Source organism: Neoarius graeffei, chromosome 21 (assembly GCF_027579695.1).
Source record: "Neoarius graeffei isolate fNeoGra1 chromosome 21, fNeoGra1.pri, whole genome shotgun sequence".
Lineage (NCBI taxonomy): Eukaryota > Metazoa > Chordata > Actinopteri > Siluriformes > Ariidae > Neoarius > Neoarius graeffei.
The window spans coordinates 59,693,692-59,713,082 of record NC_083589.1 but is presented as its reverse complement, the minus strand read 5'-3'; the positions used below and the strand labels follow the sequence as shown (position 1 = coordinate 59,713,082).

The 19,391-nt window shown below is 40.4% G+C and overlaps 1 protein-coding gene and 1 long non-coding RNA gene across 3 annotated transcripts in view; both read left to right on the top strand.

Moving 5' to 3' along the window:
* plxna4 (plexin A4) overlaps positions 1-19,391 on the top strand; it is a 778,998-nt gene that overhangs the window by 411,051 nt on the left and 348,556 nt on the right. The window lies entirely within an intron of this gene.
* LOC132869904 (uncharacterized) lies at positions 995-1,756 on the top strand. Its single transcript, XR_009651018.1, has 2 exons — positions 995-1,047; positions 1,443-1,756. It is a non-coding gene; the product is annotated as an uncharacterized LOC132869904 (long non-coding RNA).

Here is a 19,391-nt window from a genome sequence, read left to right as displayed (position 1 = left end):
GGCTTCTAAACACTTCCAGGAAAGAGAAGATGGAGAGATAAAAGGAGTGTGTGTGTGTGTGTGTGTGTGTGTGTGTGTGTGTGTGTGTGTGTGTGTGTGTGTCTCCATCCAGCTGTGCTTATTTTTACTTTCTTGTTGTCTTTGGGAATGACTTTGATAGGAAGCAGCCGCTGCTGTAGACCTGCTGGACAACAGCTGGGGTTTGTTCGCTCTCCAGTGATACAGTGATCATCATCCTTTTATGGTCCTTTTACTCAAAAAAGGGGTTATTATAGTTAACTAAAAACTACAGTTGAATAAAATATTACAAACAATGAAAACAAAAACTACTACTTACTGTATCACAAGAGGAGACTTCTTTCAGCTCCGGGTTACTACCCCAGGGCCGACCAAGGAGGTTTTTAGCTCCTCGAGAGAGCTCTTTTTTTTTTTTTTTTCCTGTCACATCCACCCATATTTACAAGCCTCGGACTGCAACTCACATTCACAACCAACATACGGTACACTGTAAGCCCGGATAAGTTGAGTTTACTTAAAAAATTTGAGGAAAGTGGTTGCCTTAAAAAAATTAAGTAATGTATAATCAAAACTTGAGTGAATTAAACTTAAATGCTTGATGGGAATGGAATTGCTATTTTAAGTACAACACGCTAGATACCAAGTTGATTTAACTTAAAATCTTTTGCTAAACCAATTGCTTTGTATAATCATTAAATGTAACATATTAAGTTCATTACACTAAATGCCAAGTTGGTTTAATGCAATATAAATAGCAATATTAACTTTAATGAACAAAAAAAGAAAACAAATGTACATTCTTTTTCTCTTTTATTTTACTGTAGATAGCACATTTACAAAAAAAAGGAGCAAAAAAAAAAACAATCAAATCCTGGATTCACAAGACTGACAGCATGGTGTTCATCTTTCTTAATGGCAGGACTGAGAAAATATGCATAGACTATATAAGATTTTCACTGACAGAAATATTTACTTTCAGAGAGAGAGAGAGAGAGAGACAGGAGGGCAGAGAGAGAGAGGATGGAAAAGGTAAGCAATAGTGATGAACTGACACACCAAAAACCTACTTAACCAAATAACATGTCCAAATAAATCCAAACAAATGACAGTAACTGGATCATTAACCCATGATATCACTGCCCACATCATCAGACAAAGTGAAAACAGCGCACAAACGGCAGCACACTTATCTAAAAGAGCAACATTAAAAACTAAGCACCTGATATCTGGAACAGCAGAATACTGTATCTGGAACAGTAGCATACAGTAGCATCTGGAACAGTAGCATAACTACTTGAAACCCTTTAGACTTCAAGCTGATTTTTCAGAGTCTGAATTTTGGGTGCCAGCTCACTTTTACCCAGGTTGAACATCACCTGCTGGACAAAGTAAAAAGTGTTTTCCATGTACTTTGGATAATCCAGGTGTAGGGCGTACTGTATATCAGCCCAAAAAGGACACAGAAGGCCTGAGGAAGGTTGGGCAGCTCGTCCATCACCACACTGCCTTCCAGGATGATTCCTACTCTGGACGGGTTCAGCTGAGGACTTTCTTCATCAATGCAGAGGATTCCCACTGGAGTCTGACTGTATAAGTCCTTGCAAGTTGCATCCTGACAAGAGAAAGATTGACAGTACAGGACACAATCATACCAGTTAGATATTTAAAATGAAAAGCCTCAGAAAATAAGTGAACTGAATGTAATTATTGAAAGGACAATAAAGACTGGTCATATTTGGATCTGAGTGTTGCAAGTGCTAATTCCAAAACTGTCTGTTTGGTACCTTGGCAACTAAGGAAACTTAAAGGGGTTTGAGTGCACTTTTTGGAATAACCAAGATTTAACAAAAAACTTGGGCTAAAACATTTAATTAAACTTCCAATTAACTAAGCCATTTCGCTTTGTTTGATCCGAATAATGAACTAACCTAGCCCATTTCAGTTCATGGTCGTCTCAAAATGCAACAGCACTTACCAAATTGAGTGAACAGGGATACACCAACGGACCGTCGCCTTCCTTTCTCTGTCCTTCTGCCTTGTGCTGCGCAACGTGGAAGAGCGCGTTTTCTGTGCTGTCGGTCGGGTGTTCAATGCAGCTAACAGCTAGTGAGCACTTAGCTAATGGGGGAAGAACGTCAATTCTAACGTTAGCTACTTAACCGTACAATATATAATGATTAAACCTATGATATGGTTGTGCTGTATACTTACATTATCCGAAAAGTCTTCAAAAAAAAGTGTCCCATTCCAAATCCAGAGAGCTCTCCACAGTGACAAAAGCAACTTAGCCAACAGATGAAAATGACGTGAAATTGGTAAAATACCACCTGTAACTGTAAAACACGCGATTTCCACTGCTCTTAAAGTTAAAACAAACATTCCCACCGACAGTCAGGATCCAAAATACTAAGTTCAGAGAACAAACGTTGGCTGAAGCTCACTCTGAATTTTACCAAACCTCACGTAACTGCTGCTGATCTGTGAAAGTTAAAATGGCGGCTTCACAACTCTGCGCAGATTAAAAAAGAGTTGTGGTCATGACTAAAACTTAGAATTTTAAGGCCATTCAACTTAAACTTATTAACACTTTTGACTATGTATACAAATTAGTAGAATATACTTAATCTTTTTAGTAATGCAATCAAACTTAAATTTTTACGTACATTGTAATTAAAACATTTAATTAAATACAAAGTCCGGGCTTACAGTGTACATGTCAACCCCTCACGGCTCTCATCTGTACCCCCTGGTAAAGAAATCCATCATTTCCATACCAAATCCATCGTAATATTTCATGTATAATAAAAATGTATCAGATCTTACCTCATACCTAATGTCAGATACAACCTTTGTTGGCTTTTGCATGAAGAAATTAATTGACGGCTGTCTCTTTTTCTGGTTTGCATTCTTCACATGCATTTGAGATTTCATGTGTTCCCTCACGTCGTAAATTCCAGTGGCAAACACTTTCACGTCTCTACAACAAATTGTGCAGTTGACATACTCAGCACCCATTTGTGACCCCTCACCGAATCCAGGGACACATGTCGGCCGAAACGAATCCGAGATAATCGCAAAAGAAGCATTTTTTTTTCGAAATTTGTGATTTTTTTTTTCCATCATGTGCAAGTTGAGATCTTGAAGAATGCAATCAGTATTTCAGATAATAGATTGTTTTGTTGGAAAAGCATACATTTTTTTGTTGCAAATTGTCTCGTTTTTGTCAGGACTGTAGCCTGCTGGGGGGTGTGGGTAAATTACCATATGGGCCATTCACATGATGATTTAAGTCATTTGTGTTTTTTTTTCCGCAAATCAGCTGTATGATGCGAGTTGAGCGCATGGCTACTTAACTGCATACAGGCGTGTGATTTCACTATGGAATGAGTTACTAAACAGAGCGCAGAGGAGCTGAAACACCGCGAAGCAAACAGACACACGGTATTTACATCGGAGATAACCATTTCTAGCAAAAAAAACCCGCAACCTCGTTTTCCAGATTGAATGGAATACTTGAATGATCAGATGATACACGGACCGTTCTAGGATTACATTCCATCGGAGGCATTGGTGTGTGCAAGGCACCGTTTCTCTTTCTGATGGGGTGAGTTTATTAATCTAAGGCTGTGTGGTTATTTTTGCATGTAACGGAGAGTGTTGTGGTTTGGTTAAGCCTAGGTCACAACCGGACGTACGATTTTTTTGGCCGTGTGATTTTTGGCGTTTCCCAAATCGCTGCGGTTTTTTTTGTTCACGGAGAAAGACGTGCGTTGGCCGTAAGTTTGTCTTGCAACCTGAAAAAAACGTAAGCACCCGTAGAGTTTGTTTGACATGACAAAGAGCCTCTGCGGCCGGTCTGCGGCTCGAAAATCAGCACATCACACGCGCGCTCTCGTGCTTTTCACACGTGCGCTCTCGTGCGTTTCATGCGCGCTGTCCGTGTGTTTCTTGCGTTTTTTGCGTGTAGACCGGCTGTAGGAGCACATACGGCCGGTTGTGACCGAGGCTTTACATGAAACTAGTGTTGTGTTAGTTGTGTCATCATCGTGCTATCTTTCTTTCTTACGGTGTGAGTAATTTTTCAACCACAAAACGTTAAAGTATACTTTAGGACTTATTTTTGTACTTCATAATTGTGTTGGGCATACTTTGCATGGAAGGAAAATTGACGTGGTGATCTTTGTTTACATGAAAGTAGTATCGTGCTAGCTCGTAGGGGGTAGGGCTTTCCTTAATGTCATGCAAATGAGCACCATTATGTGCCCGCCCTACACCCAGAGTAGCTGAGATAGAAAACTTTGAGGGCGATTTTCTCCCTTTTCTGTTTTAAGAAGTATACACTTTCAAAAGGCCACACATTCTTCAAATACTGTCAGATCTCCACATGGAAGGCATCATTGGAAAGCTTAGAAACTGTACTTTCTGAATCTGTCAATAACTCAAAATGCCCCCGGGCCGACATGTGTCCCTGGATTCTGTGATCTGCCACATTTTGGAAGCGATAATTATTCCATTGAATGTTTCTGTCCATTCGGGAAGAAAGCGACCTCCAGTTTTAGATGTTTTGAGTTTTTTCTTCGGTGGTGCCGACATCTTGACCTGTCTATTGTTACGCTATATGTGCTGTTATTTCCCGCTCGGTGTGCAGGAAAATCACAATTACGCATGCTCAGACATTCGGAATGGCTTGTTCCCAGATAGCAAAAGGGCGTTGATTCGACGGGGAATCATCGGCATGTTCTTCGACCATACGCCGTCGAATCATCGTGGATCACCGGCGTTGATTCAACACCGCTTTGCTCATACGAGTTTGCGTTGAAACGACGTTGAAAAGTGGATGGTGGCCGACAGAGAACAGACCCCCTTTCACCCTTTATTCAACTACAGATTTCGGTCGATTTATAGTTTAATTTTCGGCGATGATTCATCCAACTTTACTTCCTGTTTTATGTACAACAGGAAGGCTACAAATTAAGCAAAACAGGCTAAATTAAACTAGCTAACAATAAAGCATCGGGGCTCTTGCCTAGGATGAACACACACATGCATACTTCAACCATGAAAGTGAAACTTAATTTATATCAATGTGCGTAGGCTACGTCCTGTTTAATGTACAACAGGATATAAAAATGCATGCAACAATGCACCTCTCCTAATGTTTGTCAAGCTATCTAATGAGGCATAACTTTTAACATTTATAAGGAACAGAACACACTTGAACAAGTTCTTAGAAACATTTTATGATTTATTTATAATTTATAATTGTGGCCTATTCCTCCTGCGGCGCAGACACCTGTACATGGAAACAGAAAAACATAACCAAAATTAATTTGATGCAGCATTGATAAAGAAAGTCAGCAGTAGGCTATGGGTTGATGGGTTTGACCCATATGATAAGACTCGGGGCAAGGGAGAATGGATTTTTTTATTTCATAATTTATTTTTAATTTACTACTTATCTGTTTTTATTTATATATATTTGAATTATTTGGACATGGGGAAAAACTATATTTAAAATCCAAAGAGGGATGGAGGGAGGAAAATTAAAACAAAAGAAAGAAATGAAATATAGAGTAGAGTATATTTGATAAAATTAAGGATGTTTTTATTCAGTAAACATTTAAAAAAATGTTCTACAACACTCTAGCCTAGTGACTTACCAGTAACAAAATAGACTTGAAGTATTCAGATCCGCTCTGCATAAAGCAGCTAAATCCTCTCTCTGTCTCCTGGCAGAAAGCTCCTTGGTTTGCTCCCCTTGTGTCTCAATCACAGCTGGTATTCTGTAGAAAGACTTCTTTTCACCTTTCCCATCAGCTTTGTTAGAACCCTGACACAGCACAAAAGTTTACCATTGTAGGTTTTTGATGAACCAAGTGCCTCGTGGGTTCACATACCGCGCTGCCGTTATTTCCCCCTAATCACGAGTTTGGTCTTCCAATATGGCGCAGGGTTTGTTTACTTCCGGTTTCGGGTGACGTCAGTGAAAGGGGTCTAATGGGGGCATTACCGCCACCCACTGGATTGGGGTGTAAAGCAGTCTGAACAAAACGTGTAAACATAAACATAGGAGAAATGAACCCGTTTTTCTAACTCGTCCTCACTTAGTCTCATCTCATCTCATCTCATTATCTGTAGCCGCTTTATCCTGTTCTACAGGGTCGCAGGCAAGCTGGAGCCTATCCCAGCTGACTACGGGCGAAAGGCGGGGTACACCCTGGACAAGTCGCCAGGTCATCACAGGGCTGACACATAGACACAGACAACCATTCACACTCACATTCACACCTACGCTCAATTTAGAGTCACCAGTTAACCTAACCTGCATGTCTTTGGACTGTGGGGGAAACCGGAGCACCCGGAGGAAACCCACGCGGACACGGGGAGAACATGCAAACTCCGCACAGAAAGGCCCTCGCCGGCCACGGGGCTCGAACCCAGGACCTTCTTGCTGTGAGGCGACAGCGCTAACCACTACACCACCGTGCCGCCCCTCACTTAGTCTACTTTTCTTTTTTGATTAGTCTGGATTTGATATTGTAAATTTAAATGTGAATCAATGTATGTTCATCGGACATGAACAAATGAATAAATCTTGAGTAATCTTGAGAGGTGTGTGTGTCCGGGGGGTGATCGAACGAACCCACCGATCCCCCCTGGCTACGGGCCAGAATTTATATTCTGAACAATTAGTTGCTCATCCTACCAATGTTGAAAACTGGCCGGCAAAAGTGACGATGGTTCAACATCGTATATTTGACCTTCTCTGACGGTCGACAGATCAACCTTTACCCACGGTGATTCAACAGTGATAAATCGACCTTCTCCGACGGCGGAGAAATCGACGTTTCACGGCGCGGTTTCAGCATTGATTTTCTGACTTACGACGGAAACCGACCATTCTGACCAAGAATCGGCGCTGTTTCAACGTCCCTCTGCTATCTGGGTTGGTACTAGCGGAAGTACCGGTTGAGTAATTCTAAATGTAGAAAATGGCGGCTCCCATGCATTTTCGTATTTCATGACGATTTTTTTGATGGTAATAAATCAAAATAATTTTAAGGTGAATATGTAGAAAAATCCGTAGTTGAATACCACTATGCCCGTACCATTTTTAAAATGCCAAAATCCGTAGGGAATACGGGAAATCCGTAGAGGTTGACATGTATGAACCAAGCTACACGTATTTAAGGACTCACAGGACACACAGGACTCGGAGAAGATGTTGTGTCACGTCCCTGTCTATACCGAGCCATTTGAATATTGTGTTGTTACTCTGGGTTTGACTTTGTCTCTGTTTTCCTGACCACATTTTTTTTTTGCCTTGCCTAGTTTGTACTGTTTGCCAATCGCTTGTCTCCTGCTTGTTCCTGTTTATGCGCTTTGCCTCATGTTTCAGTTTTGTTTGCCAGCCTGCTTTTAATAAACTCTTCCTGTGATTCCATCTGTCTATCACTGACTCATGTGACACTACTATTATAAATGAAAAGCATGACTACTAAAGCTAAACATATTCAAACTATTACAAAATATTCGAGCTAAAACTTGAAAAACAACAAATAAATATGAAAATAAAGCTTAAATTTCAAAAGTTACTCTGAAACTTAAAGCTAAATATGAAAACTATTACAAAATATTTTGAGCTAAAACTTGAAAAACAACAAATAAATATGAAAAAAACTTAAATTACAAAAGCTACTACTAAACTTAAAACTAAAAATATAAAATCTATTCCTAAAAATTTGAGCTAAAACTTGAAAAACAACAAATAAATATGAAAATGAAACTTAAATTTCAAAAGCTACTACTAAACTTAAAGCTGCAAATATAAACACTTGTGAAAAAAACCCAAAAACTAAATCTACAAAAGCTACATCTAAAACACAAACCTGTATTCATTTTTCTTGGAAACAAAAGGATTTACTGTAGTTAACTAAAACAAACAAACAAACATACTGTAAAAATAACTACAAGTAAAGAAGAAAACTATAAACACTATTTCTATGAATGAAGAAAACCTACTACTAAACCTAAACATATAAAAATTATTAGATTTTTTTTTAATTAAATGAATGACTACTAAAAATGAAAACTAAAACTTGAATTACAAAAGTTACTACTAAAACTGTAAACTTTAGAATGAAAAAATTACTAAAAACTGCTAACGTTGAAAATTAAAGCAAAAAAAATTATTTATAATAATAATAATTATGAAAAGCAGAAATGTACATTATAAAATCTACAATTAAAACTGAAATTTAAAACTATATATAAAACACTATTACTAAAAATTTAAACTAAACCTAAAAACATCTAATATTATTTTCATAAAATAGAATAAACTATAAATATCACCTAAGAAAGAAGCTGAAATGAGATAAACACTGTTACATTTTGTATTTCTGTGTGTGTTTGGGTTACTATTCCATTATTCAAAGTACAAATGATATGTAACCATGTTTTATTTATAAGTAACTATTAATTTCTCTATTACTGGTTTATAAACATGTTATTACAAAGATAAAGTTCATTATATAGCAGTAACTAAAAATTCAAAGAGTTTTAAAATGCACATCGGCACATTCTGCACATCAGCATTGTCATGTTTTTAACCCATGTTTGTTTTCCTCATGAGGTTTTTGTATACTTTTAAGGTACAGTGCTGTGCAAAAGTCTTAGCCCCCTTTTTCATACAAACTTTGTTATAGATTTCTATTTTATTACTTCTACATTATCAAGTCAGTATAAAAACATTTTAGAGTTTATTGTTACATGTTACAAAAAAAAACTTATATATGACCAGCGTATTCCATAAGAGAGCGCTTTTCAGATGAAAAAAGAAAACATAATGAAGGCTGCTGGGTTTTGGTGTAAAATGAAGAAGTGAGTGTGACAGTCACACTTCTTTTTTTTTTCTGTTTCCGTTTCCGGTTAAGAGTACGTCGTGCGCGTTCTGGCTGCCGCTTCTCACCAGAGCTTTTTTTATTTTATTTTTATTTTCTTTCTTTTTCTATTTTCATTTTTTTATTTATTTTTTTCTGTGTGTTTGTGTAGTTTGATGTTTGTTTGAGTGTTTTGTCCGCCGGTTGTGGTGTAGCTCCAGACCCAGTTTTGGGCGTCGGTTCCCTCCAGGCCTTGGTTCGCTGTGGGTGATGCCTGTGCTCCCAGCTGTGGACTGTAGTGAGCTCGTTGCTCATTTTACATCGTGGTTGTCCAGCGCTCTGTGCTTTAGTGCTTGGCGTGATGTTCTGAGCAATGTTGCTCGGTGGCATCGCAGCGGCTGTGCAGGCGGTTTGGGACACACCAGCGCTCTGCGTGGCGGAGCTTCTCAGCTCGCTTTGTGGATCCATGGCGTGGTGTTGAGTGATGTTGCTGACGGCGTCACGGCGGCGGTGCTGGAGATGTGGGACTCGTTTTCGTGCGCCTTTTGGTGGGACTGTGGCTGCTACGCCACGGGAATTACATCCTGACCCCTACTTGGTGGACTTTTTCCTTTGTTTATTTTTTATTATTATTTATTATTATTTTTATTTTTTAAATTTTTATTTATTTTTTTTTCTTTGTCTATAATTGTAAAGCGTCCTTGGGTTTCTTGAAAGGCGCTATATAAATTTAACTTATTATTATTATTATTATTATTATTATTATTATTATTATTATTATTATAAAGTGTCCAGAAGAACTGTGGCTGGTTCTGTAAGATGCTCAGGAAAACCTACAGATCATTTCCGCATAAAACTGACCTCACTGGACCTCAGACTACTGTTTTTTTTAAAGCAAAGGGTCGTCTCACACCAAATGCTGACTTTGTTTCATTTATTATGGCTTACTGATTACTGTTTATAGTATTTTTTTAATGTTGAAACATTTGATTTCATTATTTTTTAAGCCATTTTTGGTCAACGGCATTTCTTTACACGTGTCCAAGATGTTTGCACAGGACTGTATATCTGCATCATTAATCGCTGTAGTATGTTGCTCGGTGTCCCTGCGGTGCTCAGGATATCAAGGACGCACAAGTCTCAGAAGTAAGTCCACTGCAATTAGATGTGGACCAGTGGTGAGGAATTGAGAGGGTTGCTGCTCAGCTTCCTGAACCACTTTCACGCAGCCTAATTTGCACTTTGGGTCTTAGGGAGTTTTTTTTTTAAACTGCAGGTGACTCGCTCTGACTCATGCTGAGCTCATGTTAAGGAGCCACTGGAGCGATGGAGGAGAGACGAGCGATGGGGTTTAGTCAGGGGTTCATGAGAATGTAGGGACTGATAAGGAAAACAGTGTGGAAAAGTAGTGAATAAAATTACTCAACTGATTAAATGACAGCTTTTCCAAAAAAAAAAATGCTAATGAGGCGAATGAGGAAGCTGCCTGCCAGTTAGCATTAAGAAGGTGAGTTATGCGAACTGCTGGCTATTAACATTGGTTTATTGGCTCTTTAAAGCTCCTGAAGTCACCTGAAATTGGAAGGAAATGGGGAGTAATAACTTTTAATTAGATGATCATGTGGGTGTTCTTAAAGCGTGCACATTTGTACAGACCCTGTGCATGTGTGCACGCACGCGCACACACACACACACACACACACACACACACGTTGCTTTCTCTCTCATGACTGTTTCCTCGCCCGTTTCAAAGCACCGTGAATCCGCTACATGCTGATGCTTGCCAATTCTCTTCCTTTTCCAGCAGTTTCCAGATAAATGACTAATAACTTTCACAGATGTATGAGATTCCTCTTCCTGTTCTCCTGCCACATTGATGCTCCACAGGCTACTGGTGATGTCAGGAATACAGCCTTCTATCCATCTCTCTCTCTCTCTCTCTCTCTCTCTCTCTCTCTCAGTGAAAAAATTAAACACAATAAACTAGCGCTTGTTTAGCTTCAGTGTGTCGCACCACGGGATTTTTGTACCTTATGCGCTGTTTACAAATGTGTAGAAACGGCGTTGAAAAGCATGCAATATTTTGCACTGTTTTCACTGGCTGATCCAGTAACTATCAACGAATAATCACCTCAATAGCACCCCTACGGGATACATTTACCACTTTCGACATCATCCATGACTGAGACAAGTATAGATCGTAGGTGCTAAAGAAGGCAACTGGACTTGCTTGAAATCCTTGAAGATGTTTCACCTCTCATCCGAAAGGCTTCTTCAGTTCTGTCTGACTAGTGGGGAGTTCCAGGTATTTATCCTCTAGTGGACCAAAAGCAACCCTAAGGAGAGTCTTTGAGGTCACATGGGTCGTTGACCCTCTCATGCCCCTTTTCCATCAAAGCAGTTCCAGGGCTGGTTTGGGGCCAGTGCTTAGTTTGGAACCGGGTTTTCTGTTTCCACTGACAAAGAACTGGCTCTGGGGCCAGAAAAACCGGTTCCAGGCTAGCACCAACTCTCTGCTGGGCCAGAGGAAAGAACCGCTTACGTCAGTGTGGGGGGGGGGGGCGGAGTTGTTAAGACCAACAACAATAACAAGACCGCGAAAGATCGCCATTTTTAAGCGACGAGAAGCAGCAGCTGTACAAACGCGAAGTCAGCCATTATTATTGTTGTTGTTGCTGCTGCTTCTTCCGTGTTGTTTTTGCTTCGATATTCGCGCCAAGGTTTATGCAAACGTAGTGACATAACTGACGTATACAGCAACGTAACTGACGTATACAGCGACGTAATGACATATCTTCCCTTAGCACCGTGAGCTATGGAAAAGCAAACTGGTTCTCAGCTGGCTCGCAAGTTGAACGAGTTGTGAACCAGCACCAGCACTGGCCCCGAACCAGCCCTGGAACTGATTTGGTGGAAAAGGGGTATCAGTCATCCTGTAGGTGTCATTCCCTACATTTCTGGACTATCTGAGAAACTCAGGAGGATCTTCTACAAACACAACGTTCCTGTACATTTCAGACCCAGTAACACTCTGAGGCAGAAACTGGTCCACCCTAAGGACAGAATACCCAGACACAAACAGGACAACATAGTGTGAGGAATGCACAGACCTGTACATTGGGGAAACAAAACAACCGCTTCACAAGCACATGGCTTAACACAGGAGAGCCAGAACCTCAGGCCAGGACTCTGCAGTCTATCTTCATCTCAATAATAAAGGACACTCGTTTCAGGACTGCAATGTTTATATTCTAGCCAGAGAAGACCGGTGGTTTGAAAGAGGAGTAAAAGAAGCCATCTTCGTCAACCTGGAATGACCATCACTGAACAGAGGAGGTGGTCTGAGGTGGTGTTTACATTAGACCGTATCAGCGGATCATCAGATTAACGTTTTTAAAACGATTCGCATGCACACAGCAACGCCAATACACGATTCGCGTGCACACAGCAACGCCAATACACGGATACGCTAATCACATGACTAATTAGACGGCACGTCACATGATCCCAGTGCATATCGGGCATGCGCAAGTCACTCACCACTTGCAAGTGGAAGGATGGCAAGCGAACACCTTCTCCAGCAGATAAACACACCTGGCTGTGATGTTCATGTTCTCACTGAGTTTAAGCGCCTGAAGGAGGTAAATAAGTTGAAATGTGTAAATAAACCTCAGTGCGGCTCAGCGCTTCCTCCTGCGCTCCAAATCACTCCACCCTGAACAGCGAGTGCCCTCTGGAGGGTGCGCACTCCGGCCCTGCGCAGCTCACAGAGCGCGTGAGTGAAGCGCACGAGCAGTGATTCGGGACTGAGCCGCTGTGTGTGTGATCCCAACGCCAGCGAATCAGGAAGGTGGATGTCACAGTGACGTCGTCCAATGACGACGTCAGCTAGAGCTCAGCACAGCGTATCCTCGTTCCTCAATGTTTACACAGCACCGGATCAGATACGAACTGGGTTGAATACGTGGGCCCTGGCGGATTCAAGTTGTTCCGCCTGTGGAGTCGTTTCCCGGCGTTTTAATGTGCACGGACAGTGCATCCGCAACGAAAACGAGACGGATACGGTCTAATGTAAACACCACCTGAGACACCACTTATCAGCCACCTACAATGCAGTCCTTGGTACACTTCCCAGAAAACTGAATACACATCCACACCAAGACTCAGCTGCCTTCAATGACTCACATGATGGCAGAGAGAGAGAGCCAACGACCCACAGATCACCCTAACGACCCTCTAGGCTGCTAACATCATTCACACCCGGCCTCCAGTGACCCTAACACCTACAGGATGACTTAACAACCCATGTGACCTCAACAACTCTCCTTAGGTTTGCCTTTGGTCCACTGGAGGATAAATACCTGGAACTCCTCACAAGTCCAACAGAACTAAAGAAGCCTTTCGGATGAGAGATGAAACGTCTTCAAGGATTTCAAGCAAGTCCAGTTGCCTTCTTTAGCACCTACTGTTTACAATGACCTGGATGACTGAGCACCTTCACAGACAGACAAGTATAAATCTTCCTTCTGCCATAAAAATCAGCAAATGACATTTTGATTTGTAGTGAAAATGTGTCAATCATGCGAGCGCAGTTTTTGTGCAACATTCACTTGGTGGTACTAAGGCTACATCCACACGACAACGGCAACGAGATTTTTTTTAAATATCGCGTCCACATGGGCAACGGATCAGTAAAATTTCAGGTACATATGACAACGCAACGCTTGCTGAAAACGATGCAATACACATGCCACACCACTACGTGCGCTGTAAGACGGTCCCATCGGAGACACCAGAACAATAGAAGAAGTAGACGCATGCGCATAAACCCCTTCTTCTGTAGCATCAGCCACATAAAGTTTTGATTATTAATCAGTAGCGTAAAACGAAAGACGCGGAAAGAGGAATGAACGGGGGTAGATGGAAGCCGGTACGCCAACATTCTGATATCCTCGAGAATTCTTTAATGGTCCGGAATAAATTGAATGCTACATGTTGATGGATTACTTTGTTCTTCTGCGCCCTTTTTGAGGAATGTATTGTCGGACTTAAACCAACATCTGAAGAGGTGAGATCGCTCCTTTTTTTTTCCTATGTTTGCTGGCGGGATTGTTTTTGTTTTTGGAAAGCGCACGGGCGGTGCGCGGTTTGGTACTGCTTCCGCAGTGTTTGGACTAAAGACTCTGCCCTAAGGGCTATTCTCTCACTCTCTCTCTCTCTCTCTCTCTCTCTCTCTCACTTTGCACCATTTCACAATAAATATTCACAGTGAAAATATTTTGTAATCGTATTTCATGAACCAAGTTATAGGATTTGTTGACAACTCGCATCGAGTTTGTTACACTTCTACCCGGCGTGAAGCACTGACAGTCATGTGGTTGTGACGTCATTGTAAACAAATCCGTTCTACTCATCCAGACGACTTTGCAACGGCTCCGTTGCCAGATGTTTTCACTCTGGAACCCGTTCTCAAAAAATTTCGTTTTGGGGCACCCAAAATGCCGGTGCCGTGTGGACGCCAGGCCGAAACGATAAACAATTTTATCAGATTCACCTGAATCCGTTGCCATGTGGACAGGGCCTAATAGTTCACCACGTGTTTTCTTGACCTTCCGAGCAGCATTTTGTGGTCTGTTACTCAACAGATCTGGGAAATTTGCCAATAATCTACAGTTGAGATTGTCTCTTGATGTATTCACAAGGTTCTGGATCATCTGTAGTCAGTGCCTGGAAAAGGGACCATTTTGGGTTGCGTGCACATGATTTCATGTCAGGTTTACAGTAGCATCCCTCAGTCCAATTTCTCTTTGGTTTGTATTTCCTGCATATGGATGCTTGGTAGTTTAATGCAGCAGGTAGAACTCAAAATCCATCATCTGAGCATCTGGTATAAAAATCTTTTGGACTGACACATATGAAAAAAAACCCTTTAAAATTACTTTTAAAGTGGCTGAGAAGGTTTATATTTAATGATTTATTTATACCAAACAAAAAGATGGATGAAGCGTATTCATTAAATTCTACATTAAGTACAGTATATTGAATATACAAATATGTCTAATTACCCATATTACACATGAACACATATTAGTCCTAAAAAAATTATAAGTGCACAGATCTAAAAAAAATTAAGCTATCTTTTGATCTATTATACAACCCCAAATCAGAAAAAAGTTGGGACGGTATGGAAAATGCAAATAAAAAAACTTTGACTTGTATTTCTTTGCAGACTGTATGAATGAACCCAAGATATTTCATGTTTTGTTGGCCAACTTCATTTCATTTGTCAATATACATCCATTCCCGAGTTTCAGACCTATAACATATCCCAAAAAAGTTAGGACAGGGCAATTTAGGGCTAGTAATGAGGTAAAACAATTAAATAATGATGTGATGTGAATCCTATCGACCTATCTCTCTATTGAACTCAGATACAAAGATAATTGCTAAAGTTTTGGCGTTAAGGCTAGAGAAATGCCTCCCATCTCTAATAGATATTGATCAGAATGGATTCATAAAAAAACGTCAGGCATATTATAATATTAGAAGAAATTTAAATATAATTCATGAAAAAAAGAGACACAAGATTCATGTATTTTGTCACTGGACGCTGAAAAAGCGTTCGACAGAGTCGAATGGCCATATCTATTTGAAGTACTCTCCCACTTTGGTTTCGGTGTTTACTTTAGGCAATGGATCAAACTTTTATACTCAGGACCATGCGCAGAGATTATGACCAATAATATTATTTCCAAACCATTCAATCTCCATCGTGGGACCTGTCAGGGTTGCCCCTTGTCCCCCCTGCTTTTTATTTTAGCGCTAGAACCCTTTGCCATCTCCATTAGAAATCACCCTATTATTAAAGGAATTCAGATTGCAGATGTAGAGCATCGCATAGCTTTGTTCGCCGATGATACATTACTTTTTCTGACGAACTTGGAACAGTCTTTCTCAGCCCTTGCTGGCGCGATCAATAGGTTTGGGAAGTTCTCAGGATCCAGAGTTAACAAAACTAAATCCTGTTCTCTTCCTCAATGAGCGGGAAAGACTCCATCCCACAGTTCGGCACCCGTTTATGAACGCGCCTCAAGGATTCAGGTATCTCAGTATCTTTATTACTCCCAAACTAAACTCATTAATCTCTGCCAATTATGACCCAGTTATTTCAAAAGTCAAGGAATCTCTCAGCAGATGAATCTCACTTCCCTTGTCTGAGATTGGACGTAGAAATGCTTTCAAGATTAATGTCCTCCCCAAATTTCTTTATCTGTTCCAGTCAATCCCACTCCCGCCTCCTCCTAAATTCTTCCAAGATATGAAAACAACTCTTACAAAGTTCATTTGGAAAAATAGGCGCCCGAGACTCCGACTTACACTACTATACCTTCCATCTGACAGAGGAGGCCTAAAGGTACTTTGACCTCTTACTTTTTCTTATTTTCCATTTGTTTATTTATTTTTCCTGGGTTTTTTTTCTTTCTGTGGACCTTGATGGATGAGATGTTTGATGGGTGGGGTTGTTGAAGTTCGTGTCGTATGTTAATGTACACTCTGTATAGCTAACTCAAAATGTCAATAAACATATGTTTAAAAAAAATAATGATGTGATTTGAAACAGGTGATGACAACAGGTGACTGTAGTTAGCCTGGCAAGCCAGACTAAATGTGAATATTTAGTCTGGCCTCGATCCGTAGACATTTCCGAAGCGGGTAGGAGGAACAAACCGCTGTCTTTCAAACTGTCTCTGTGCGTATAGGCCAACGCTCTGACCAATCAGCGCAACAGTGACTGTGACGTAGTCAGAGTGACAGAAAGCAGTGGGGGAGACCTTGAAATTAAATAATTTTTCAAAATGCATATTAATTAATAAACAGGTTCTAGATATTAAGAAGTTTGGAGATAATGACCACAAGTTTGGAGTCTGTACCACATACACATTTTTTTCCAAGTGTTTTTCAAGGGTTTGCTTAAACTGTTTTTGAGAGTTTTTATTTAGTGGTGTTTGGTGAAATAATTTCCCTTAAATTTAAAATAACAGGAAAATAAGAAACAATCAAAAAGTTATGTTTCAAAGCTGTTTATTAATTCTTCGTACTGCACAAACTAGCCCCATCCTTTTGGCTACGAGCGGAGCCAGCTGGTAGATCAGACTTTTGCCATAGCCGGTCGGCAAAACAGCGAAAACGTCCTTCTTGAAAAGGAATGAGCGGAGAGCCTCTTCCTGCTCATGTTTCAACGAAAACTCCAAGTCTAATTCTTCTAAAACTGATTCCAAAGCGGAGTCAAACGCGCGCTGTTCACTAGCCGTAGCCATCTTTCCTGTTGCGCTTTCTCCAGCGTCGCGCAGCTTTGTCGTCACTCCTGCAAAAGCCCGCCCAAAGAATCCAAACAAAAACCTTGCGTTGTGATTGGCGGGCACGATTTGATGCCCGGGGTGTTTTTGTTTATATGGTGCGAGGCTAGACCCACTCGCTATGCAAAAAATATTTTTGGCCGCTAGGCGGTTGGGTCTAGTTTACTAGGCTAGACCGTAGTCATGATTTGGTACAAAATCAGTATTCAGGAAAGGCCTAGTCTTTATCTAAAGGAGCAAAGATGGGCCGATGATCTTCAGTTTGCCAACTAATGCTTGAGAAAATTATTGATATGTTTAAAAACAATGTTCCTCAAAGAAACATAGGAAGGGATTTGGATATTTCACCCTCTACGGTGCATATTATCATTAAACGATTCAAGGAATCTGGAAGAATTTCGATGTGTGAAGGGCAAAGGGCTCAAGCCTAATCTGAACCCCATGATCTCCGATCCCTCAGATGGCACTGCATCAAGAACCGTCATTCATCTATAGCTGATAGAACCACACGGGCTTGGGATTACTCTGGGAAACCTTCGTCAACCACGACAATACGACATTACATCCACAAACACCAGTTAAAACTTTACTGTGCAAAAAGAAAGCCTTATGTTAACTGTATCCAGAAGCGCCGTTGACTCTTCTGGGCTCGGAAGCGTCTGGGATGGACCATCACACAGTGGAAACGTGTATTGTGGTCAGACGTATCAGTATTCTCTGTCTTTTTTTTTGGAAGAAATGGACATTGTGTGCTCTGAAGATGAAAAGGAAGATTTTGGAGCAACATCTGCTGCCTTCGAGATGACATCTTTTCCAGGAAGATTTCAACAAGACAATGCAAAGCCACATTCTGCACACATTACAAAGGCGTGGCTGTGGAAGAAGAAGGCGTGTCCCCTCTGTCCCCAATAGAGAATGTGTGGAGAATTTTGAAATGAAAAATATGACCGGGACGACCCCGTATTGTTACACACCTTAAGACCTGTTTGCAGGAAGAACGGAACAAAATGGCACCTGAAACATTTCATCATTTGGTGTCTTCAGTCCCCAAACATCTTTTAAGTGTTGAGAGAAGGAACAGGAGCATTATACAGTAAAGTGCTAAATGCTTTACCATCCCAACTGTTTTTTTCAATGGTTGCAAGAATCCTAATTGAACTAAGTTTTTATTTTGGAAAAAAATAAAGAGATAAAACATGAAATGATGTGCTGTTGTATTGTTTTGAGTGCAATACAGGTCAAAAATGATTTACGAATTCATTTACAAATTATTAACATTCAGAATTCATTTAAATTTCAACATAGTGTCCCAAGTTTTTCCTGATTTGGGGTTGTATTCAAGGGTATCATATACAAATATCCTCCCAAAGATCTGGATAAATTATACCACAGTAATGTTAAAATCTAAAATCTTATTGGTCAGAAAATCTGCTGCCCTTCATGAAGACCAAATGTAAATAGTACCACAGTGCATACAGTTACTATTAATACTCTAATGGTACATTCACACCAAATGCAGCAAGAGCAATTACAATTCATTTTTAATTTTTTGTTTATGACCCTGTATGCAAACAGGGACACATAAACGAGACCGTCAGTGACGGCGTATTCTCACTCTGGCCCCGTCTAGTCCAGAAGGAACGATCTAAAGTGGGCCACTTTGTGCAATAAATGCTGCAAGCTATATACAAGCAATATATAGAAGTGATATCCACTCTAGGAATACCGACCTATTTACCAGAAAGAATCCAAAATAGCGAGGAATTGACTGAGAAGAAGCGATTTTTGTTGAACTGCTCATTAAGGCTTAATTAGTCCATAACTTCATTAATAATTGTACTGAAGCAAATCTGGGTAGAAGTTCTATGCACCCCTACCTTCATACCAGAAAGAATCAAAATTGGTGAAGAATTGAAGGAGAAGAAACGATTTGTATAGAAACTGCTCATTAGGGCTTAATTACTCCATATTTTCGTTATTAATTGCAAATATGCAAATTTGGGTAGAAGCTATATGCAGCCCAGGCAGACCAACCTTCCTGCCAAAAAGAATAAAAGTCGGTGAAGAATTGAGAGAGAAGAAGCGATTTTCCTGAAATGTGGACGACGACAGATTGACGATAGATGACGGACAA